We start from the raw sequence: 27372 nt of genomic DNA, 5'->3' as shown, positions 1-27372 counted from the left end.
TCAAGTCTTTACTAATCAAGTCTGCTGATCAAGTCTCTGCTTCTTACTGGTTAAGTCTCTACTTAGCTTCTACTAATCAATGCTCTACTGATCATGTCTCTGCTGATCAAGTCTCTGCTGGTCAAGTCTCTACTGTAAGTACTAATCAATGCTCTACTGGTCAAGTCTCTGCTGATCAAGTCTCTGCTGGTCAAGTCTCTACTTATACTAATCAATGCTCTACTGGTCAAGTCTCTGCTGATCAAGTCTCTGCTGGTCAAGTCTCTACTTATACTAATCAATGTCAAGTCTCTGCTGGTCAAGTCTCTGCTTCTACTGATCATGTCTTTACTGATCAAGTCTCTACATGGTGACTAAGTATCTGCTGATCAAGTCTCTACTTGGTGATTAACTCTCTTCTAATCAAGTCTCTGCTGATGAAGTCTGCTGATCAAGAGATTAAAAGCAGTGGTTGATCCATTCAATGTATTGGTTGTCTCAGGCCACATGACCAATGCTAGTATTAAGTATTTTTCAGCTAATGACATACAGTTTCAATATAACTAATAACGTACTTGAAATGAATTTCCAAACTTGGAAGCTTATTAGTATTTCTCAATCTTGACCTTCAAATGTGCACTGACCGAGAGAAACAAAGGGAAGCAACTATGTCAAATTTTCTTCGCGTCTTGAGAATATATTATTATTACGTATACTATAGGTACATGTACAAATGTATTTTATATCATCTTTGACATGGAATGTGTCCAATAATTAAGACATGCTAATATTTTCAATTTTATTGGTTTTCTGTGATTGAACTATTCAAGTTGTAGTAATTTGAATTCACACAGAAAATTATATTGATTAATGGCAGCAATATTTCATAGAAAGATTTGTCACCAGATGGTGTTAGTAAATTGTTGGAACAATTGAACCAATCAGATTTCTAGGATTGTTGTCAATTTCCATAGCATAAGGCTTTGCTGTACTGTAAGTATGCTAAAGCCTAATAACACACCTGAATTTAACTGCTGGATACATTCCTGTTCCATTCGCAATCGTTTCGCTGGTGATAGACCTACAAGAAAGGCAGAGTTAAAACTATTATAGCCAATTATTTGCCCATGTGTGTATACATTAATATTAATATAATATATGTATATATATATGCCGAGATATGGAAACAATCAATTGAAAATTAATGAAATATGAGAAAACCTGTCTATGAACCTTGTATAAGGGTTAGAAATTATTCATAGAAGTCCCTGATATGTTATATATTACAAGAGGCCCAGAGGGCCTGTATCGCTCACCTGGTTTTTTTTTAGTAATTATCACAAAGACTGACAATCATTAGAAAAATTAGCAAAATTGACTCCCAAAGTTTAATTTTGAATCACAACCTTAAAATGATGCTATTGATACCATACAAATATGCTATCCAATACATAGGTTCAGAGACAAAGTAATATATATGAAAATAGTAGCCTAATTGACCTTTTGACCCCGCATCTACTGCCGTCTAAGGCCCCGGGGATCAGCCCTATCATTTGTACAATTTCATATTCCAACCCTGTAAGGATGCTACCATTGCATTATGAGTTCTCTTCCATGCTTAGGTGCAGAGAAGAAGTCGTTTATATGGAAATAGCTAAATTGACCCCTTTTGACCCCACCCTTCAGGCCCCCGGGGGGTCAGCCCCTTCATTTGCAAAATTTTGAATCCAAACCCTTTAAGGATGTAACCATTGCATTATGAGCGTAATCCCATGTTAAGTTGCAGAGAAGAAGTCATTAATATGGAAATTGACCACTTTTGACCACGCCCCTCAGGCCCCCCCGGGGGGTCAGTCCTATCATTTGCACAATTTGGAATACCCACCCTATAAGGATGCTACCATTGCATTATGGGTGCTATCCCATGCTTAGTTGCAGACAAGAAGTCATTTATATGGAAAAAGCCAAATCGACCCCTTTGACCCCACCCTTCAGGCCCCCGGGGGGTCAGCCCCATCATTTGTACAATTTTGAATCCCCACCCTATAACGATTCTACCATTGCATTATGAATGCTGTCTCATGCTTGGTTTCAGAGAAGAAGTCGTTTATATGGAAATAGCCAAATTGACCCCTTTTGACCCCGCCCCTCAGGCCCCCCGGGGGTCAGCCCTATCATTTGTACAATTTTTAATCCCCACCCTATAACGATACTACCATTGCATTATGAGTGCTATCTCATGCTTGGTTTCAGAGAAGAAGTCGTTTATATGGAAATAGCCAAATTGACCCCTTTTGACCCCGCCCCTCAGGCCCCCGGGGGGTCAGCCCCATCATTTGTACAATTTTGAATCCCCACCCTATAAGGATGCTACCATTGCATTATGGGTGCTATCCCATGTTTGGTTTCAGAGAAGAAGTTGTTTATATGGAAATAGCCAAATTGACCCCTTTTGACCCCGCCCCTCAGGCCCCCGGGGGTCAGCCCCTTTTTTTTTTTACAATTTTGAATCCCCACCCTATAAGGATGCTACCATTGCATTATGGGTGCTATCCCATGCTTGGTTTCAGAGAAGAAGTCGTTTATATGGAAATAGCCAAATTGACCCCTTTTGACCCCGCCCCTCAGGCCCCCGGGGGGTCAGCCCCATCATTTGTACAATTTTGAATCCCCACCCTATAAGGATGCTACCATTGCATTATGGGTGCTATCCCATGCTTGGTTCCAGAGAAGAAGTTGTTTATATGGAAATAGCCAAATTGACCCCTTTTGGCCCCGCCCCTCAGGCCCCTGGGGGGTCTGCCCCATCATTTGTACAATTTTGAATCCCCACCCTATAAGGATGCTACCATTGCATTATGGGTGCTATCCCATGCTTGGTTTCAGAGAAGAAGTTGTTTATATGGAAATAGTCAAATTGACCCCTTTTGGCCCCGCCCCTCAGCCCCCTGGGGGGTCAGCCCCATCATTTGTACAATTTTGAATCCCCACCCAATAAAGATGCTACCATTGCATTATGGGTGCTATCCCATGCTTGGTTTCAGAGAAGAAGTTGTTTATATGGAAATAGTCAAATTGACCCCTTTTGGCCCCGCCCCTCAGCCCCCTGGGGGGTCAGCCTCATCATTTGTACAATTTTTAGTTAGTAGCCCATAAGGATGCTACCAGTCAAATTTTGTTGAAATCCGACCAGCGGTTATGGAGAAGAAGTCGATTGTTGACGGACGACGGACGACGGACGCCGGACGACGGACGACGGACGACGGACGCCGGACGCTGCGGTATCCCATAAGCTCACCTCGGTCCTTCGGACCAGGTGAGCTAATAATGTGCAGAGACAGTGATTTGTACAGTTACATGTGGAATATTAGACATTAGAATATAGGATGGTTATAGAATATCTGACACCTTAACCAAATAGCTGTAACTGCCAATCTGTTATATATTATAATGTGTAGGGACAGTGATTTGGACAGTTATATGTGTAGGGACAGTGATTTGTACAGTTACATGTGTAGGAACAGTGATTTGTGTACAGTTACATTGTAGGGACAGTGATTTGTACAGTTATATGTGTAGGGACAGTGATTTGTACAGTTATATGTGTAGGGACAGTGATTTGTACAGTTACATGTGTAGGGACAGTGATTTGTACAGTTATATGTGTAGGGACAGTGATTTGTACAGTTACATGTGTAGGGACAGTGATTTGTACAGTTACATGTGTAGGGACAGTGATTTGTACAGTTACATGTGTAGGGACAGTGATTTGGACAGTTATATGTGTAGGGACAGTGATTTGTAGAGTTACATGTGTAGGGACAGTGATTTGTACAGTTATATGTGTAGGGACAGTGATTTGTACAGTTACATGTGCAGGGACAGTGATTTGTACAGTTACATGTGTAGGGACAGTGATTTGTACAGTTATATGTGTAGGGACAGTTATTTGGACAGTTATATGTATAGGGACAGTGATTTGTACAGTTATATGTGTAGGGACAGTGATTTGTACAGTTATATGTGTAGGGACAGTGATTTGTACAGTTACATGTGTAGGGACAGTGATTTGGACAGTTATATGTATAGGGACAGTGATTTGGACAGTTATATGTATAGGGACAGTGATTTGTACACTTATATGTGTAGGGACAGTGATTTGTACAGTTACATGTGTAGAGACAGTGATTTGTACAGTTACATGTGTAGGGACAGTGATTTGTACAGTTTATATGTGTAGGGACAGTGATTTGTACAGTTATATGTGTAGGGACAGTGATTTGTACAGTTATATGTGTAGGGACAGTGGTTTGGACAGTTATATGTATAGGGACAGTGATTTGGACAGTTATATGTATAGGGACAGTGATTTGTACAGTTATATGTGTAGGGACAGTGATTTGTACAGTTATATGTGTAGGGACAGTGATTTGTACAGTTATATGTGTAGGGACAGTGATTTGTACAGTTATATGTGTAGGGACAGTGATTTGTACAGTTACATGTGTAGGGATAGTGATTTGTACAGTTACATGTGTAGGGACAGTGATTTGTACAGTTATATGTGTAGGGACAGTGATTTGTACAGTTATATGTGTAGGGACAGTGATTTGTACAGTTACATGTGTAGGGACAGTGATTTGTACAGTTACATGTGTAGGGACAGTGATTTGTACAGTTACATGTGTAGGGACAGTGATTTGTACAGTTACATGTGTAGGGACAGTGATTTGTACAGTTATATGTGTAGGGACAGTGATTTGTACAGTTATATGTGTAGGGACAGTGATTTGGACAGTTATATGTGTAGGGACAGTGATTTGTACAGTTATATGTGTAGGGACAGTGATTTGGACAGTTACATGTGTAGGGACAGTGATTTGGACAGTTACATGTGTAGGGACAGTGATTTGGACAGTTACATGTGTAGGGACAGTGATTTGGACAGTTACATGTGTAGGGACATTGATTTGTACAGTTATATGTGTAGGGACAGTGATTTGTACAGTTACATGTGTAGGGACAGTGATGTGGACAGTTATATGTGTAGGGACAGTGATTTGTACAGTTATATGTGTAGGGACAGTGATTTGGACAGTTACATGTGTAGGGACAGTGATTTGTACAGTTACATGTGTAGGGACAGTGATTTGTACAGTTACATGTGTAGGGACAGTGATTTGGACAGTTACATGTGTAGGGACAGTGATTTGTACAGTAACATGTGTAGGGACAGTGATTTGGACAGTTACATGTGTAGGGACAGTGATTTGGACAGTTACATGTGTAGGGACAGTGATTTGGACAGTTACATGTGTAGGGACAGTGATTTAGACAGTTATATGTGTAGGGACAGTGATTTGTACAGTTACATGTGTAGGGACAGCGATTTGGACAGTTACATGTGTAGGGACAGTGATTTGTACAGTTACATGTGGTATATTAGACATTTAGAATGTAGGATGATTATAGAATATCTGACACCTTAAAGGCCCACTACCTTTCTGGAGCAAAATTTAAAGGTTTCTTAAAAACATTAATAACAAAAGAAAATATATGTCGATGGCTTAAGATGAGGTTACAACACCAAACATATCCAAGATTTCCTGTCTAATGCACGATAACAGTGGAGATTCATTTCGCTGTTTTGCCGTCTGGCGCAGTGATAGTCAACTACCGCGCGGCATTTAGGACGACGGCGGGAAACATAAAATGACCCGCGTTATGAAAATTAACATTTTATTTATTCTAATTAAACAGTTCTGAAGGTGATGATAAGTGTGCTAGTAAACGTATAGTTAATAACTTCTGCGACTCTACAAAATTATCGATCTCGTTTTACATTCCTATTTTAAAAAATTAAAAGCCGTTTTGGAAAGGTAGTGGCCCTTTAACCAATAGCTGTAACTGCCAATTTGTTATATAATACAGTTCATAACTTTCAACCAGGAATAGGAAATCAAAGCTACCATTTTGAATTTTTCACTTCATGGCGGACAGTTGACGGAGCACAATGACAGACAAGATAGACAGACAGTTGGACAGACGGACAACATCATTACTTTAGGACACAAGAAATTATAGCGGTATACAATTGATTAATGTTAGCCAATTAGATGAAGAAATCATAATTATAAAATTTTGCGTGATGCAAAGCTTACCTGCGTTCAGGATATCTCTAATCCCTTGTTCTTCTCTTCTTACATAAGAAGCCAAACTTTTATCAACTTTTTCTAATCGTTTGGTAAAATATTCATAGCGTCCAATGCTAATGTTTTCGTTTTTCTTGAGCTTTACAAATAGCTCTTGAATAGTTGTAATGTTGATTAAGTCTTTTGGTGCGAGTGGACAATCCTTAAATAGTTTTATTAATGACTGAAAGTCGTCTTCCACCATGTGTACACTCAGATAGTCGACAAGAAGATTATGTTTGGAAATGACTTCCTCATTGATATCCTCTGTCCTGATCTCTCGCTTGGCAGCCATTTTGAAGTGTTAATTTAAATCTGAAACAGAAAAATATCAATAACCGAATAAGTTATACAGTAAGTCAGTTAGGTACACCAGAAATCTTGGCACATTAATTTATGCAAAAATAACTTCTTATACTTGATTAAAATCTGAAAGATAAGATTTTGTCTAACCAGTCGGGTCGTGTAGTGGTTAAGCCATTTTTTCTTTCACCTAATATAAACAGGCCAGAATTTGATCCCCCGGCAGGGAAATAAAAAGGTCAGAGGTGAGATGTAGCTGAGGTCACCTAAAATCAAAACCGAAGTGATCCACTAAGACTGTATTGTGTGACAGGTATACCTGATATTGAAATGCAGTCTGATTATTTGATTATTTTCACGCATGTAATGCAGTTATTTGTATGATTAGAACATTATCTTCAAAAGTCTTGCAATTCTGTTTTATGATGGAAAAAACCTTGTTTGCACAACTTTTGTAATTTCTTGGTTTTTTTCCAACATCTTCTATTGCTATTTAGCAAATAAGATTTATATGTAGGATGTTAGATCATTTGTAATATAATTGTCTGCCAATGTATGTTAATATAATCAAGATGAATAACTTGATTGACTTGATAAAACGATCCAATTTTCTGAAGTTTCATTGAGTATAACAACACTGATGCATTATGATCTATGGAGAACTATATATGTAACAAAACCTTGCGAGTTGAGAAGAGATTTTTGAAATTTTAGCCATGCAATTTTACCCATTTTGGCCCTTTCCACAGCCTTCTGGGAGGTGGGGGCCCTATAATTCACAATTGTGTTTGGGCTGATGCCTTAGAAGGGTTTTTGCAAAATTTCATTGAATTAGTGGCACAATTAAAAGGCTGGAAAGCAGCTAAAATTTCATCACATTTTTTCTACTAAGTAAGGGAGAAAAAATAAACAAACATGGATCTGTCAACCCTGAGATATACCTGTCCACTTGACAGACCCATGTAAAAATTCTATTAATCCCTTTTTAAGTGAAAGATTTTGGCTGGCCAGCACTAGACTTGCAGAGTGTTCAACGCCAATTTCATTTTACGAGGGTTGAGATATCCTTAACCATCTAATAGGTCCATGTTTGTTTTTATCTATTTTAGCATTTTATCCACCCGAAACACACTTTATCCAACCGAAACACACTTTATCCATCGGCTTTCACTTTACAAGTATGATCAGCGTGTTTAGGGGTGTTACACTACTTCACACTATCGATATATTGTGATTGTATGCCTCTCAAATCGATCAATCGATGGCAAATTCAATAAGCCAAAAACAATCGCTGATAGAACGCCAAACTGTCAATAGTTTCAATAGTAATTTAATCAGATATTTTTTTCTATATCTTGGACTAAAATGATTTAAACACAACTAAAGGTTATAGATACAGTAACAGAATACTACTCCGGTACATTTTGTATATAGTTGTTAAAACTCACGGGTGCAAATTTTCCTGAATTACTGTTTGGACTATATTCGCGAAAGATTCATTTTTATAAATTATCTTTGTAGCCTTTTAAAGTGTCATTCATACAACAGAATATAAACATTATACAAATTTCGCGACTTTAGATGAAACCGTGAAGAGGGCGAAATCAAAACCCCGCGAATATTAACAACTATATATACAGTAACAATCACAATATAATGTCACTTTTCCCATGCTATATATACAATCAATGAAGCAAACACCGACATTGTTCTCGATCATAATTGTCAGTGTGTTGGAGTTGCTACGGATGCTAGCAGGTAAAGGGAAGTAACTCTAAACCAGCATTGCACAAGATGTACGACATGGCGGCCAATTCATCCTCTGGAATTTAATATAATTTAGAATGTAATATTATCACGATACTTTCACAGAGTCAATATTTCTTTGTGGACTTCCTTACACACACGCTGCATTCTTCAGGGTGCAGTTCTTTGACTAATATTTTTATTATAATTAACATACACATTGACATTTGTTGAAGAAACAACATATCTAATATAACAAGAATTCCACAGAAGTGGATGTGTCGCCTGCACAGCATCACAAACAAGAGGCCCAAGGGCCTTAACGGTCATCTGACTACCTTGGCAATAATCATATAGGAAATTAATTAGATGTAGTGTCATGGTAGCCATCTTCGATTTGGGATCAACCAGAGATGTAACAACACATTGTCGGGACCATGTCAGGATCATCTCATGCAAGTTTCAGCGAAATCGCACCGGTAGAACTTGAGAAGAAGTTCAAAATATATTTTCAAGACGGTGGCTGTGGCGGCCATCTTGGATTTCGGATCAACCCGAAAAATAACAACACTTTGTCGGGACCTTGTCAGCATCATTTCATGCAAGTTTCAGCCAAATCGCACCGGTAGAACTAGAGAAGTTCAAAAATGTGTTTTCAAGATGGCGGCTGTGGCGATCATCTTGGATTTCGGATCGACCCGAAAAATCAGAACACTTTGTCGGGACCATGTCAGGATCATTTCAGGCAAGTTTCAGCCAAATCACACTGGTAGAACTTGAGAAGAAGTTCAAAATGTGAAAAGTTAACGCACGGCGGACGACAACGGACGAAACATGACGAGTCGACTATAGGGTCAGGATGACCTAAAAATAGTTATTTATGGGACCCACCTAGCGATGTTCAATATTTATTTTTGATTTTTATCAAGTTTCCGAATCATTATCGCTCATATTGACTTCGATTTAGTCCTGTCTCTAAATGATTTATAACAGGACTTTTTTTCTTCTTAATCATGAAATGATATTGCGACTTAGAAACATCAAAATTCATATGTACGCTAATATACATATAAACTTTAGGCTTGTATCTTTCAGAGCTGGCATTCTTAGCTCGCTTGTCCGATGAATAAGGATATAACAACAGGGGAAATAACCCCTGGAGTATCAAGGATGGATATAATGACAGTGATAGTAACCCCTGGAGGATCAAAGATGGTGGACATATAGACAGTGATAGTAACCCCTGGAGTATCGAGGATGGTGGATATATAACAACAGTAAAATTAACCCCTGGACTGAAAATTTGATTATTTTGTCAGTACTCTGGCCGGATAGAAGATTTCTTAATTATAGATGGTCGTCATACTGGTGTAGCGGGAATGGATTTTTTAGTGTTAGGAATCATAGTTTACAACGTTGGGTTGGGTTATTTATGGGTCAGCTGTTATTGTTGGCATACCTTAGTTGAAATCTCATTGCCTATATTGGTCGTGGGATTGATAATTCGGCATATTTTGCAATATTATTCTTCGGTAGCTTGTCATGTTGATATTTTCTTGTGTTTTACCGGATGTAGACGCGTTTCTCCTTCCGTTTGTACTTAATAGCCATTAATGGCCAATATTTTGGATTACGTAATTTCATTGGTTGATATTTTCTATAGCATTAGGCCAGGATCAAGTATTTCATAGCTTTTTGCACGAGACTTTTGCCATATTCTACACGGGGTATAAATTGGTGTGTAACGTGATAATTCGTCAGCCTATAGAAGCCTTTGGCTGGTAGGCTCACTTCCTACTTTCTTTCTAGACCCAACTAATGTTAGGAGTCGAGCGGTGACTGTGGGTAGGTTTGTTAGGAGCTAAATGTTACAGTATTGTTAAGAATTAGATGGTAGCTGTAGGTTTATACAGTAGGTGTAGGAATTAGTATCTGTATATTCTACGGTCCCTTGGGTTATACATAATGTATATTCGTACCATACTTAAGTTATGGGGAAACGTGTGGAAGTTGAGAGAATTAGTATATGTATATTGTGATATGTTTTACCTTCGCAATCCATGTGTTGTTAATAAATATATCGTTAAGTTTATCTCTGCCTTGACTTTTACTTCATGGTACACGAAGCTGGTTTCTTAGGTGACCTTTGACCTACACAACGAACGTACATTCCATAGAACCTGGGTTACTCAAGGTTAGCTGCAATATTGTAGCTCAAAAGACTATTTGACAGAAAATGGTGTCGTCTTTAGAGCTACAATTGGTGCCTATTACTGCTAATGAAGCAAAGTAATGATTATGCAAACCATTATAAAACGTTTGTTTGCATTTTTATCGTACTTGTTTGATATCGCTTACCTACTAGGCAATAAAACTGAACCACATAAAATATCAAATTCTCATCGAGGCATTATTTTTTTACATAATACATATGAAGGTCTTTCTGAAGGGAATTTATACGGCAAGTCCTCAAATTGTGAACTTGACGTCTTTTGAGCGGTACGGTAGATATAAAGAATGGTAGTTGTGTTTGTTTTGGACAAAAATATTATGTAAATGCATGTATACGTATAAAATAATTGGAAACCTACAAAAAAGTATAGAAAACTATGCCCGAGTGATTTTCGGAGGCAGTGCTCCACTACGACACATAGGGACCAATTCGTACCCGGCCGAAAGATATAGTAGGCCGGGTACGTATATTCGTTCTAGGTCATTTGTCTGATAGAGTTTCGACATATTAAAGGACACGACAAATCAAATCGTTACACTGGGAAGGGGTGCAGGCAGCTATGATCATTTGGACCTGCCTATGCTAGGACCCCGGAAGTATAATTGAGTTAGTTGAGAAAATACTAGTCTAGGCCTACATTGTATTTCATTTTTATGTGCAATGTACAGGTTTAACGATTGCTGTCCTTAGCTGACTGATCCGACAAATAGTTAGGCCTACCTGTTGATTCCGGGATATTTAGTCGATAATTTTGTTAGTGCGATCCACTACGTATACCAGGACAGCAGGCGGTACAACGTGTAGGTTTGACAACGCCTACACACAGCGGAAGTTACGTAGTAGCTAGAGCACATAGCTAGCGTTCCATTATAATTAGTTGATCGTACCAGTTGTATCGGTACATACACTTGTACAGCCGAAACGGTCCAAAAGGTTCGTTTTAAAATGTATCTTCTAGGACTATATAGCTATTCATGCACATACAGTAGTATAGTAGTACAATAATTAAGCACTTTACCAGAAACATACATATTCAAAATTTGAACATTGAATAACGAGAGTATTAAATTTGTCATTTTGATAAGCGATTACTTTTTTCTAAGTCCTATTTGGTAAAATACCTTACGATGTGTGATTATGACCAAATTAAAATTTGCTTTCGTAGATTACCCCAAGCGCACGGCAGCCATTACGTACAGTACTGCCGATATCCCGGATTTCGTCCTTTTTCAGAGTCACAAAATCGCGTATTCTGGAGAACTTTTTCGTCATAAATTTTAGAATTTAGTTTATGACATACAAATGAGTCAGTTTATAGTTACTTTTTTCATATTTTTAAACAAAACTTTGAGTATTTTAGGATTCTTGAAGCCACGCGCAATGTGTCCTGGTCGGCATTTACAGTACTACGATCTGTAATGTAGGCCTAGTATACATGTATACATGTATTCAAATTATTTAAAAGTAATATCACTTCAATTTGAGACTTCACATAGCAGACCATGGAATAAAAACGACTGAAAATTAAAAAAAATAAACTCTACAACATAAAAACTGAACGATTTCACTATTTACATGTCTTCATTAGATAGATCTGTGAAATACACATACAGTATAAGGACAATTTTCCTTAACAGTTTCGTAATGGTTGGCAATGACACACTACAGCTAGATGTAGTACAGCGTCATTATAAAGCTCACCGCAATATTCGCAAGAGTGAACACTCGTACCTAGAATTAGCACGGGAATGTTCAATGTTTGTCTTATTATTATTTTTTGTTTGCATATTATCACGTAGTAGTAATTTTAGCAATTTCAATGGTTTCTCATACATATTGTGTATACATTTAAATCTTACAATGTCCTTGTCGTTATTTAAAAGGTTTTTCAAATCATTGTTCTCTTAAGACCAGACGTTTCTTTTGACTAGCGTTTTCCACTTTGTCTTCGAAGGAAAATATCAAAATTTTATATAGTTATGAATATAATCCATTAAGTTGTATTTACTAACAATAGAAATAATATCAGGCACGAAGTCGCTGTCAACACATTGATGTTCTACATCACATGTATAACATTTCAAGCGTCTTAAGAAGATGTGTTTCGCCTGCGAATGAGAAGGAAGTGCTACGGGAAGTTGCACGAAAGTAAGTTAAGAAAAGACTTAATTACCTCCCTTTATATATCACAAACTAAAGTATCTAGTTTTGGCTATTTTATTACAAACATATATAAATAAATAAATGCCCTTTCACCCCTGGTCTGAATTTCAAGCAAGTCCATATTTCCAGATTTTCACTGATAATAAGGGGCGAAAGGGCTACATATATAAGTAATTTCAGGCAAGCACAGCTTTACTAATCTAAGCACAGGGACTTAGCACAAAAATTTTTAACCAGCAGTATATATATATATATATTATAGTATAATATACTATAATATATATATGTATACTGTTGGTTAAACATTTTCGTGCCAGGTCCCTGTGAATCTAAGGCAAACACAGCTTCACAAGCAAGCAAAATCAACAATCAACACATCATTACAAGCATACAGCTAGCAGAATTGTCTGACATGCATACGAAATTCATCAAGCACACATGTAAGTTATCCAATTTAACTGAGCATCCTGTCTTAGCAGTATACGTGTAGGATCAAACTTAGCATTATTACTTATGAGGTCTGATTTACGTGCCATCAGGTAAAAGGCAAACAAAAAACTACTCCAAAGTGTAGCTTGAACTGGATCTGAAAAATTGATAAATTGAGAAAATCTGATGATATCTGAGGAATAATTATAATGGGAGCAGCTCTGACAGGACAATGGGGATGTAGCCGAGCAATGCCCCTTAAAGCTAGGTTAACCTCAAACTGTTTGACTTTAGAATAATCCGTATCTGTAAGAATGTGTAGCTTTTTAACCCCACTTACATAATTACGTATCGAATCAGCACTATTCATACTTCTACTAAGGAATTGAATGTAGAAACAGATAACCTGTGTGGAAGTTGGTAAAGACAATCATATGGCGTCATGACTTCATGCGGTGTAAACGTGGTGTACATTGATGACGTCATCGATATTGACGTGCATTCGACGGAACCATGTTCATGTTGCGGTGAAAATGCTTGTTGTTTGGCTATTATCTCATCTTTTTCTTTTGTATACTTTTGTATATGTACCTTACACGGAAACTGCCTAAAGCAGACAAAACTGTTGTGATTTTTTTCTATGTTAATCTTCCGTTGTGCAGAAGATTGTAGATCTAGCTGAAATAGAGAATGTTTCGTCACGCCAGGTCCCTATGGGCAGCAGTGTCCGACAGAAATAGATTATCCAAAGATTCAATGATTAAATATGACCACCTATGTCAAAGTTAAAGTCTGCTAATATATGCAAGTTATTAGACAGTTTTGTAGCAATATTATGTAGGTAAGTTCTCAGCAGTCCAATTTTAACCTCAGTCACTGAAAACTGCTAATATTTCACCATACAAGCTTGTTGAACTGTATCCATTTTACAATGTAAGTGTCCAGTCAGTGACTGCTTATCACAGATTAACTGCTTGTCACAAGTTGTCAGTGACAGCTTAGACATTATAAATTTACCAGAGCAGTTCACATATTAAATGGATATTAAATACTTAATTCAACTTCATTTACCTTCATTTTCTCAGTTTGACAAAACGAAGATTGTTTTTAAATTTGATTTCTGTTCATCCGATGTGATCAAATTAAGTCGTCTGCTTTTGCGTGCTAGATGTGATCCGAAACTCAGTATACGAGCACTCGGAACTCCTCGGATATAACAAAGGGCGTGCTCGTTTCGTCCTCCCGTTTATACCGATTCTGTACAATAATTTAAGGATTTACATAAATAGATCTTTTATGTTATGGAGATTTAACACAAATATAAGTGTACTTTAAAGACATCGCGAAACGGCTTATGGTTAGAGTACACTCAGATTTTTTTGTATATCTTAATGACATAAAAAAATCTATTAAAATTAATCCATATAATTCAACCGAATTTAACTAAAGATTTCTGTTCAAAATTCCAAATTCATTTTGGGACTATTTTGTCTATGAAATTGTTACTCCACTGTCACTGGTTTTTTTTCGTTATGACCTGATGAAGTATTTGTTGAAACCAATGAACATACTAGTTACAAGTAAAATTGACCGATCATGTAGAAGTTTTCCTCTATTCATTTCGACGTGGCCCAGAGATTCGGGGGTCTTACAAGTGCCCTCTATTTCCTCTCAAAGGACAATTAAGGTGTTGCAATCTACAGTGTATTGTCAGAAACGGTATACATGGATATGTAGAGTCTATATATGTTTCTGTTATGATTGCATAATTGCCACTTACCTATTTTGTTGATCTTACAGTTGTCTTTAAAATGTCCGGTCAGTTAGACCTTAACGTCGATGTTTCATTCAAGCAATATCTATATATGGTTGCAGAAGTCATTAGTTCGATTAATATACACAGCCCAGTTGGCACAACACATCCGGAAAACGTTTTGGCGACGTAATAGGTTGATCTTACAGCCTAAGATCTAACGCTGATCCAATTAAGTGCTAACTATATAGGATACCAAAAGTCATTATTCACAGGTTGTAGAGATCTCAGGTTCGATTTACATATATATATATATATATATATATATATGATACACAGGTAGATGTAGGTAACTTTACACAGGTAACTGTTATAAGACCACAAGGCCTTTCTTCGACACAGGTAAAGTACGTCTAACTGACTTGCATGTACATGTAGCTTAAGATACGGGGATTGTGGAAAATTCCACTGACGTACTGCTTTAAAAATAGGAACAGCTTATAAATGTTCACGTGACACGTATTCTCAAATCATCCAATTAAGTTGTACATGCTTGTATACATATGGTTTGTTGTATTGTAATCATACGTAACACGATAGTAAAATCGTGATGAAATATTTTAAAGTACAAATATCGCACGATAACGCTTACCTACACAGATGATACTGATAAAGTAGAGTTTATGAAAATTAAACCACAATGTATGTCAATGTCAATACACAAGTAGGCGTGGTCAACTTTACACAGATCACTGAATACATGGGTTTTTCCTATTCCCGTATGACTTAAGCTATGGACCGGAGACCGTGGGGTTTTCCAGTGACGTACTTCCTTAAAATGAATGATATACACGCACGTTTACTCTTTGCTGTACATGTACATTACTCGACACTTAAACCACAAACATTTTAAAGGACAGTTTACAGACGATAACACACATAAGTATATAACAAGAATAATAATATTTATTTCCTGTTCAGTATATCTAATCTCCCAAAGGATCATTTGGTAGTAATGCCAGAATTATCACTGTTACAGCTATTAATACAAGACATAATTGTTGATCTAAAAACGTTCAGTACAAATAAAATAAAATTATCACACAAACAAGTGTTACAATAAATGGATTGTTTATCATTTTTGGTTTTCAGCAGAAGACTCATAGTCTAATTTACATAAATGCTAATTTAGAAAAACAATTTTTGTTTGTTTAGTGTCTATACGCTAACATAGCGAAAATAAAACAATACCGAACAAACAATTTCCTAGGAGGTACAATACTAATAGTAATAGAAATAAAAAAAATTTATGAAAACGGTCTAAACAGCCTTCCTGAAGATATCAATGATATTGTGTTTGGTATTTGTGAAGGAAGGAGACGGTTTTACTTCTACAAGTAAGTTATTCCGAATTTTTCTTCCTTGAACAGAGAGTGTTTAGAATACAATACGATGTTTCAGTACTTTGTCAGTGTGTTCGTTGTTTAATGCTGGTCTGGTAAATGTGTTGGTAAACGTATTAAATTGATTACAGAGATTTACTGGAACTACATAGATAATGTAAGCATTATAAGACCTCTTTTGAGTTTTAAATACTCATTGGTAGCCATTTTATTAAACATTTCTAAGATGGTGCATCAAATGGAGTATCCAACAGTAATCTTACAGCTTGTTTACGTACTTTTGACGGCTTCTGGATGACAAGATTTAAAGATCATCCGCGCCAGATGGTGCTACTGTACAGACAGTTGGGGGATAGAGTAAATAATGACCGATACGACGAAGTAAGCCTAAACAATTGTTGGTCTATGTAGATGGAGCATCAAATGACACGATTTAAAGATCATCCGCGCCAGATTGTGCTACTGTACAAACAGTTGGGGAATACACTAGCATGATATAATTAAAGTCTATCTTGACAGAGTAAATAATGACCGATACGACGAAGTCAACCTAAAACCAATGTTGATCTTTCAAACGACAGATGTTGTATTATTTGACAAACATATAAACTACAAATATAACTTTTCACACCAAGAACTTTTTCATTTTTTTGGAATATAATTTTGGACTCTCTCTAATTTCGTCAACTCTTTTCTAGACAATTGCAATAATTCACACCCATTTTGAGCAGATGGAATCACTGTACATGTGTATATGACTTTACATTTAATTACCTTAGCAACAGTATGAGGACTAAACTTGGTCTTAGGATGACTTGTATAAGTGTCATTGAGCCAGTCTACAGTAGTTTACCATCCTCGATCCTTTCAGTAGTTTTAGAAATATCGGTACCAAGCATTGTTGACGGGTGGTGAATTGTAGTGTACATGTTACCACTTTGGCAAATTAATTCATCACTTAGATTACCAAACGTTATCCAAGGGAGGTAACTCGAACAGAAATTATCACATCATCAAAATCTAAGATAGCCGCCTGTCGTTTGGATTTGTGATCAGTTTTGCGCTACTTAGTATGACCTACCACCATGTCTCCTATTTCCACCTTCTTACGATCCCGGGGGTACCGAAAGCCTCCACATCCCCGGGTCCCTCTTATTTCTCCTATCCCCACCTTCTTACGATCCCAGGGGTACCGAAAGCCTCCACATCCCCGGGTCCCTCTTATTTCTCCTATCCCCACCTTCTTACGATCCCAGGGGTATCGAAAGCCTCCACATCCCCGGGTCCCTCTTATTTCTCATATCCCCACCTTCTTACGGCCCCAGGGGCACCGAAAGCCTCCACATCCCCGGGTCCCTCTTATTTCTCATATCCCCACATTCTTACGGCCCTAGAGGTACCGAAAGCCTCCACATCCCCGGGTCCCTCTTATTTCTCCTATCCCCACCTTCTTACGATCCCAGGGGTACCGAAAGCCTCCACATCCCCGGGTCCCTCTTATTTCTCCTATCCCCACCTTCTTACGATCCCAGGGGTATCGAAAGCCTCCACATCCCCGGGTCCCTCTTATTTCTCATATCCCCACCTTCTTACGGCCCCAGGGGCACCGAAAGCCTCCACATCCCCGGGTCCCTCTTATTTCTCATATCCCCACATTCTTACGGCCCTAGAGGTACCGAAAGCCTCCACATCCCCGGGTCCCTCTTATTTCTCATATCCCCACATTCTTACGACCCAGGGGTGCCGAGAGCCTCCACATCCCCCAGGTTCCTCTTATTTTCACAATGCGAAACAACCCTAATTAAAAGACAGAGACGCAAGATATGAATGGATTTCAAAATAATATTAATGTCACTTACCTTTTATGTTAATCGTTGAAATCAAACACTAGCTATATAGGACACCAAGAGTCAGTATCTCCCGGTTGTGGATATCTGAGTTTCGAGGTTTATACACAGGCTGTTCTGGTCAATTTTAAATAGCTTCCAGTTTGTTAGACACGGGTTTTCCTTTACACATGTGACGTGTGCTATATTTATAGAAACAGTTGGGTTTTCCAATGACGTAATGACTGTAAATACGAACAGCCAGCCAGCAAATTTTGAGTAAATTACACATCCCCCGTATCCTCGATACTCCACGAGTTAATACCACTGTCATTATATTCACCCCTGGAATATGGTACAACTATATATAAACTGTTACTAATTCTCATATTCCTCTGTACTATATGACATAATCAAATCTATACAACACATCATTTTTCAAACTGAACATTGTACTGAATACCTCCTCATTACGCATACAACTGTACTGATAAGATATTCAGCAAACTTGGCAGCAAGAACAGGACCAAAATTATTGTATCTTTGTGCATACGTGAAAAGGTCAATATATATATATTTACTGTAATGTATTCTCATATCCCTGTGTACAATCTGACATAACTACATTTATGTGTACAATATAGCTAATTATTGTGTAAACATGGATAGGTTCAACTAAGTATAAACTGTAACTAATTTTTATACCTCTCTGTTCGTGTAACATCTGTGGGTTATGGTATTTTGTATATCTGTATCGTTTTACTGAACCCTTTAAAAGCTTCCATTTAGTGCGATGGTGACATGAGTTCAATGTATTGCAATCTTACACCTTACGCTGATCTTTCTTTCTCTATTCCATCTTTGTATATCACAGAGTTAATTCACGTAGCTTTCTCTGAAAACTTATGACGCTACGCTTGCAAATACATGACGTCATAATCAATATACCTACCTGCAAGGCCAGATAACTCTGTAACATGCAAATACAGAAAATGATTTTTACGCGTCCAACATGCTTTACGAAGTCTTTTCTGACGCTTGACTTTGTGAAAGTTTGATGATGACAGTCTTTGTGAAGATTTCAGACTTGTGTTTATACATGTATCTATCTTTGACTGGTGCTATTGGCGACTTTGTGTGTCAAGTTTTCCGCATTGGACTGGCAACTCCCGAAAATTCGAGCAAAAGATCAAAGTTTCCAATTTGAAAAAAAATGACTGTAGTGCAGGTCCAAAAATGTCTGAAAATCTCCAGTTTTCTCCCGTTTATGTGGGAATTACAAGTATATACAGATTTACACTGTAAACCGGTGTGTACATATCAATTATCGACCTTTGTTGAGGTCGATATGGTATTATATCATCCGCGTATAATATGTCATTATTTTAAATTCTACAAGGGCGATATAACACCATATGAACCGAAACAAAGGTCCTATTTTATATAAGTCGTTTCTTTAAACAATGTCAAAAACAATCTCTAACGTGCATATTAATTATCAGAAAGCTGTTGGTCAAAGAACGGCACCCTGAAAAATGTGTATGGGCAATGAAGTTCACAAAGGACTATTGAATCGGCGTTTCTAAAAATGAATGCCACGTAACCATGTATTAGGAAATGAAAATAGTGAAAAATCAGAGCATATCTAATATACTTCGATAAGTCATGGTAAAATTTCTAGACGTTCGTCGATATTTATACCTATAAACCTAAAATAGATATATAAATATAGCATATCTTATGTCTTAGTGGGATGACACCTAAAGGATTTTACAAATGAAATGAATTGAAGAAGAAATGATTTCTTTTATGGGCTCAAATTTGCAAATTACTCCCATTTTTTTTTTATTTTAGTTATTCTGGATTTGTATATTACAGAGTTATCTGCCCTTGCTGGTAGGTAATCATTGTGACGTCATGTCCTTGCAGGCGTAACGTCATACATGTACTTCTCCTCTGCCATGGAAACTACGAAATACCACCGTTGTTCAAGGCCGTCTTGTGACCTTCTTTAAATTATTTTGAAAAACCCAAAATACCTTTTTGTTCAGAATTACTTGGACTTTTTGTACATGTAAAGCATCGGTGTGTCAACTTTAGGGTAAAATAAACAGAAATCGGCGATGAAAATGACGATTTTGACATCATCTGTTTACAAAATATACCACGTATATTCAGAGATGTAGAATTCAAATTAGAGGTTTACAAGTGTTGCAAGTTTCAGATTTTCAGATGAGCCCGTTTTTAATCGCTTTGAAGGAAAGCGGCCTGGACACGGAATATCACACCAGGCCTGGTTGTTCAAAGCATAGTTAGCTTAATCACGTGATTAGTGAAATTTTCGTTTTTCATTTACAGCAAAATTTGTGGTCTTCACGAAACTCAGCAAGTAAGTAGAGAACGGAGTTCTTAAGATTCTTATAAAATTTTGTAAAATTTGTGTTACCTGGTCCCAGTTTCACGAACATTACTGAAGTTTAAAAAATCTCTTAACTTACAATTCTTCATTCTCTTAAAGGTAAGGAATGTTATGAAACTGGGCCCAGAATTTATTTTATCTTGATTTGAAAATTGTCGCTAAACTGTGAATAGCGTAATTACCTTTTGAACAACTGGGCCCAGATTTAATATTTCTCTCGGGGAAGCTCCCGAGAAATTGGCCTACACCATCACCTTCTTATCACAATGCATCCTATAGAATAAATATAAAGTATACAAAGAGACGATACACCCAAAAAGGGATAATTATGTTTAAAGATGCATAAACAATATTTATCATTTGGTTTTTAATCTTGTATATATATGTGTGTGTGTGTGTCTAATCTGGAGTATGTCATAGCAAACTGAAGACTCTGTATTTGACAACAAAAACGAGCAGGTAGTTTGGTCGTTTGATGAAAGAATCGTAAAACGCTACACTGTGGCTGACTGTGTGTCTTTGAAGTTGGACGTCGCTCTCACTGAAATCTTCAAAAGAAATACCTGTAGGCCTGTGATTGATCAGTTTCTCTTCCTCCTGTGCTCCCTTTAGTTTTACTATGAGATAGACCATGGGTGGATATAACAACAGTGCAAGTAACCCCTGGACTATCGAGGGTGCATTCCAGTAAACGTTGAATATATCAGAGTGCAGTCCAAGATCTGATTTAAATTGAAGTAAATGAACGACAAATATGGCATTAGGCCATCTTTAGGAATGTATGGCCTCATATATGAAGTTCCAATATCCCTAACAAATGCAAAATTCTTTATGGAAATATGTGTTATTAACAAGCATTGATTTATGGCTCATTTTGCTTCCTTTTCTTTATCTTTTATTGTTTGTCGCGTGGCGTGTACGTAGTGAAGGTTATCTATCCATTGTGCGATAATCGGGATGGTGTCTATATATGGGAATAAGTCTTTATATGGTAATAAATCTATATATGGGAATATGTCTAAATATGGGGTGATGTCTATATATGGGAATAAGTCTATATATGGAATGTCTTTATATGGTAATAAGTCTATATATGGGAATATGTCTTTATATGGGAATATGTCTATATATGGGAGTATGTCTATAAATGGGATGATGTCTATATAATATATGGGAATGTGTCTATATATAGGCCTACGTTGTACATCTTCAAAATTGATAACCTCTCTCTTTATAGGTACGTGCTACAAGTCAAATTTCAGGTCTTAGGCCTTTCAGAAGTTCACAAGAAGTCATCTGAAGATTTTAGGATTTTTAGCCAATGTGACCTTGAATGAAGGTCAAGGTCCTTCATGTTAACAAACTTTTCATGGTAGCCATCATGTAGGCCTAATATTAAGTTTCTAGGCCTTCCAGAACTACATGTACAGAAAAGGTCATTTGAAGATTTTAGGTTCTTTGGCCCTTGTAACCTTGAATATAGATCAAGGTCAATTATATAACCAAACTAGGTAGGCATTTATGTCAGCATGCTACATGCCTATTTTTAGGCCTCTAGCCCTTCTAGAATTAGAGAAGACGTTTTAATGATTTTGTCGAAAAAATGCACTTTTTAACTTTGACCCTTATTTGCAACCAGAAGTTGACGTTTTACAGAAAAGTGGTTGTAAAGTGAATGGTTCCATGTTTGATTCTACATAACATATCCAAAAATGAAAGAAATCGGCTTTCTGGTAAACGAGTTGCGGCTGTCTCAATGAGCTGAATTTTTACTGAATCAGTTCCATAGCTGTACAATCACAAGAACTCTATGACCTTGGATGAAAGTCAAGGTCATTCATGTTTTCATACCTGATAGTCAACCACATCAGCATACTTCATGCACAATATCAAGCCTCTATACCATGTAGAACTTGACAAGAAGAATTTTTCGTGATTTTCACAGAAAACGGCGAATCTGCACTATATGAGTCAATGATCAACCGGAAGTTCACATTTTAGAGAAAAATGTACAATCACAAAGGTTCTCCATATACTATTCTACATAACATATAACAAAATGAAAGAAATTTGCTCAGTTGTTAACGAGTTATGGCTGTCTAGATTAAACCGGAAGTGACATCATTGCGGCCATATTTGAATTTTAATCGACGCCATATTAACATGATTTTATAGTGGTTACATAAGTAACATTTTTTGTGAGTTTGGTTTTGATCGGACTATTGGAATCGGAGAAAGTCTTTAAAATATAACCGACGAAATTGTAAAAAAAAAACCTGCTGTGTAACATATTAATAACGTCAAAAAATTATTAGTGAACCGATCTTAAATCTGAAGATATCAAAAACATCAAGAGGACATAGATCATCGAATTAATCAAAAAAAAAAAAAAAAACCTGGGGGTGGGTGGGGAAGTAATTTAAAAAATTTAAAAATAGTTACAACTGGTAAACTTTTACCTCTATCGAGCTTTTTAATATTTTGTATGAGCATATAAGGAAAGAAAGTCAGAAATGGAAATTCCTTACAACAATATATTTTCAGATTGTAATTAAGTTTTACTTTTTGAGTTATATACTGTACTGTAGCTGTTTTGGTCGTCCTTGTTCTAGACCTAAGCTTATGATTACTGACATTACACATACTGTATGGGAGTTACTTCCCTTCCCTATTTTCTATTTAAATCAGCGTCATTGTTTTCTTGTTTCAAATTCTAATGTTGTTACTAAGCCATCGTAAAATTCAGTAAATTTTGAGAATTTCGTTTTCCTTCGATAAGGTGTGGACGTGTAATTTATTTTGTCAAAAACGTGGTTCCGAACCAAGGACTTCGCCGGTAAGATATCAGTAACATTATTTGCTATATATTAGATCCATCATAATTTCTGTCCAGACCCTTCTTTTTTTTAAAGAATGTCCAGACCCTTCCGTGCCCAAACTCCTTTCCGATTGGCATATATTCAAGTCTGCGCTTTTATTGAAGATAACTGATATTTTATATTAACTCGTTCCGGATCCCTCATTCCGGATCCGTCCTTGTCCGGCTCCGTGAATTAATTCTTACAAAACGAAGGAATCAAGATGGCGTCGATGGGAAGGTTATGCGTGAATGTGTGCCGAACAGTGGTCCCTCGCCGAACGTTCACAACAGGAAAGTCACTCCGAGCCACGCCACCGGGAAAACCCAACGACGTAAGCTATTTAGAAAAAAATTGATGTACCTAATGACCTCCTGTTTCAATTTGACCGTACTTCTTTACCTAGCTCGTGACCTTCGGGGTCGAGAATCCGGCATGGCCGAACTCATGAGTACACATTCTAATATTGACCCGTTCATTGCTATCTAATAGAAAATGAGTGTGGCTTTGCTGCAGTGATGCAATGTAATTTTGATTTTATATAGGAGTTGTTTATTGGTGGCTGCTAGCATGCGCAGTGAAAAGGGCATTGCTAAGATTAATACAGATGTAGCGGGATTGGACTGGGTCGATCATCGGTGACCAGGTAGCTCAGTCGGTAGAGCACTCGTCTAGTGTTCTGAGGGTCCCGGGTTCGAATCCCGGTCTGCGTGTTACATTTTCTCCTCTCCTGTTACAGAATTGGCGCCCAACTAAATAACCCACGAGGGAGGTGTTTGGAAGGGTCTCGTTTGTAGTGATGGAACTAGGGTAATCCCTATTGGGATTCCTCCTCTATACTCTTTTATATTCGGACGTTTGATAGATGTCTCTCGTCGGAATCCCTACTCGAGCCTTCTAAACTTTATTCTGGAAAATCAAGTCAGGTTGACCTACCTCTTGTAAGGGTCTATTACAGAAATAATCCAACTGCAGTGGTTCCCATACTGGCACACATTGATAGTGGAGATATTTTTCTCTCAAAACGCACATATTGTAACGTTTCTCCGTCCTGCTCTGCTGGGTTCTTTCGCCAATATGGCGAAACTGTAGTCACAGACTACTTAAGTCAGTTGTTACATAAATACTTCGTTATACCAGGCGTCCATGTCAGTGATTGTAACCAGAAATGAATAACAAAGGCGTTCTTTCAAAGTATAAATGTTATATTGAAAACAGAATGCAATGTAACAAATAAATAACATAACAATTCAGAAGTTCACAATATCACTTTCCCATCATACGCACCACAAATCATAAACTATCACACATGGAATTCGAACCCAATAATGGAACATCTAATAATAACTTGAAGTACAGAGTACTTAACAACAAGGAATATCTACATGTATATGTACAACAACCTATAGCGATTCAAGATACAACTCAGATCCTTTACTAATAACTATTAATTAGGAAATGACCGTGATAATCTACATGTTTATGAACCGGATATTATAATAGAATTTATACTAAATTCCAATACCACTACTGTCAACTCTAATAAATCATAAACTGGTACACTGTAGTAATAATACTACATTACAACAAGATAATAACTTTATATTGTCGGTGATAACACCCTGACAATATCTTAACTAACTTATCAATTATCCTTAATGTATATAGAAACCTACTTAAAATTACCTAAACTTTCAATAATATTGGCTAGAGTCAAAAGACAAGATATCTGGACCAAAGATCTGGTGGACCCGATGCCAGTCAGGAGGCTACTGACGCATAGTGCGCAGTGCTCCTATTTATACTTTCTTGGAGTGCCAAACGATGCCAAAAGTGCCAATTTGGCAGCCGGAAGCTGCCAATTTCGACGTTTCACTAACGTGACGTCATGAATGACGCCGCGAATTGGCAACGTACTGCCAACCAAGAAATAGTTCCTATGTTATAGTAAATACTATAAATAACAACTTGAATCTTATTACTAACGTTACATATATATACACAAAAAGATATCCGGAACCCGTTTACAATAATTACAATCCGGGTTTGGCTCTAAATAATAGACTATCCGTACTGTACGCAGTCAACCGGCAAACGGCCTTCACCGATAGTTGACAGTGGGACTCGTTTGACTACTGTGATAAACATCAACTTATACAGCTAAATAAAATTGTAAGTACAAAACTACGATTATAGTTGACTTATTTACATTCTAATACATTTAAACATCCGTTACTTCTTTATCTAACACCAGAAGTTAACATATAAACTTACGTTTTATCTACTCGGCATCACTCACTCCAAACGTGTAAAAGCCTACTGAAATGACGTCACCATAAACAACCAGCGTACCGCCAAGTTGAGGACTATTTATACAACATTAGATGTACAATAACAAGCATCCGTTATTTACAGAGATAAATAACAATAATTTAACTAACGTGGATGCTGTATAACCTGAAAATATAACTAGAACACGAGGCCTATAGTGTTACAACACACTCAATGTAACTAGACCTATCAGCTGTAATAGTAATAACAGCTTTACAACAAATGATAAGCCTCTGTAATGTAACAGTCTTCACTTACAGTAGTGAAAATTAACCCAACTTTGTTACATTACATATATTTTGAAGTGACATGTATTGAAAACAAAGAACCATCTACTATCTACGCATGTGACAGCGAGGGACTTTCAAAATGGCTGCTTAAAGTAGTGATCGAACAAGACATCGTTTGCAAAATGAGATGGTTCATCTATCAAACGTCCGAATATAAAAGAGTCTAGATGAGGAATCCCAATAGGGATTAGAACTAGGGCTGAAACGATTAGTAATTTTTGTATTTGATTATTCGGTCACATGTAATAATCGATTACTAATCACTTGAATTGAAGGCAACTATATTGTCTCACTACTGACTACTGAAAATGTCTGCCATGGTTTGGTATCAACTAATAATATTAAATAACACCTATTGTACAATATGACAGAGCACATATATGCCTTACATAATAAAAGCCTACCAATAAATAAGAATAGATTTATTGACAAAACAAACATATTTTATCCCAAAAAAGCTCTGAATTCCATTCCTGTACCATCTTCTGTAACATCGTTTAAATCCAGTCTGCTAACCCGCTATTTTGACGTGAGCTTCACACGTACGACTAATCAACCAAATTCGGAGTGACAAGACCAAATTTTCGTCAATGAACTTATTTTATTTCGGTGATCAAAACAATGAAATAAATATATCTTCAATTAGAATATGAACTTAAACATTCTCAAAACATTCTTTTTATATAATAAACACATGCAATAGTAAAATTTAAATGTTCAAGTCTACTGCTCCTTCCGCTCTTGAGCGTCCCGGCGGCGATTAGGTCCTTCCTGACGTAACAACTTGAGTCGATCGCTAGTGAAAATTTCTCATGACATCCACTTTCTCATTGATTACTTTAATTTCCACAGAGTCATAATTTAACAAATACTTCTCACATTATATATATGCTTTGTTGAGTTCAAAACGTGTACGTGTATACATAAAGAGATTAAGCGACAGTCGGAATGGCTTCCTCAGAAATCCATGATCTGTCAATGTGTTTAGTCAGCTTACAATGCACTTGCTATGCATGTGACGATTATTTAATGATTAATAAAATCTTTAATTGATTATCAGCGATTAGTTTCATTAATCTAATCGCCTCCAATTATTAGACTAATCGTTTCAGCCAATTCACAAATATTTAATGCCTAAAACTATTTGTATTGAAAGAGTTCTTTGGGGTTTTTTTTCGTATAAGTCTTAGAATTTCGGTCATTGTATCGATTTCACAAAAAAGGAATCAATATCATATAGGAAGATGGGAATTGTCATCAATATCATAATGATGAGCCAGTGATAAATCTACGTGCGCATCGCGAGTCCTGGACTCACAGAATTTTAAAAGGACTCATGAAATTTCTGGGAATGGGTATCTATAACACCGTGGGACCCATTGTTTTCACAAAAACCATTGAAAAGGACCCACGAAAAATGATCGTAAATTGAACACTGGATGACAGCT

The 27372-nt window shown here is 37.0% G+C and overlaps 1 pseudogene; it reads right to left on the bottom strand.

Annotated features, from left to right (window-relative positions):
- Window positions 1–15244, bottom strand: part of LOC138306085 (uncharacterized) — a 29293-nt pseudogene extending 14049 nt beyond the window's left edge.
- Between the last annotated feature and the right edge of the window lie 12128 nt (window positions 15245–27372).

Source organism: Argopecten irradians, chromosome 13, assembly GCF_041381155.1.
Source record: "Argopecten irradians isolate NY chromosome 13, Ai_NY, whole genome shotgun sequence".
NCBI classification, from domain to species: domain Eukaryota; kingdom Metazoa; phylum Mollusca; class Bivalvia; order Pectinida; family Pectinidae; genus Argopecten; species Argopecten irradians.
This window is presented reverse-complemented; position numbering and strand designations above follow the sequence as displayed.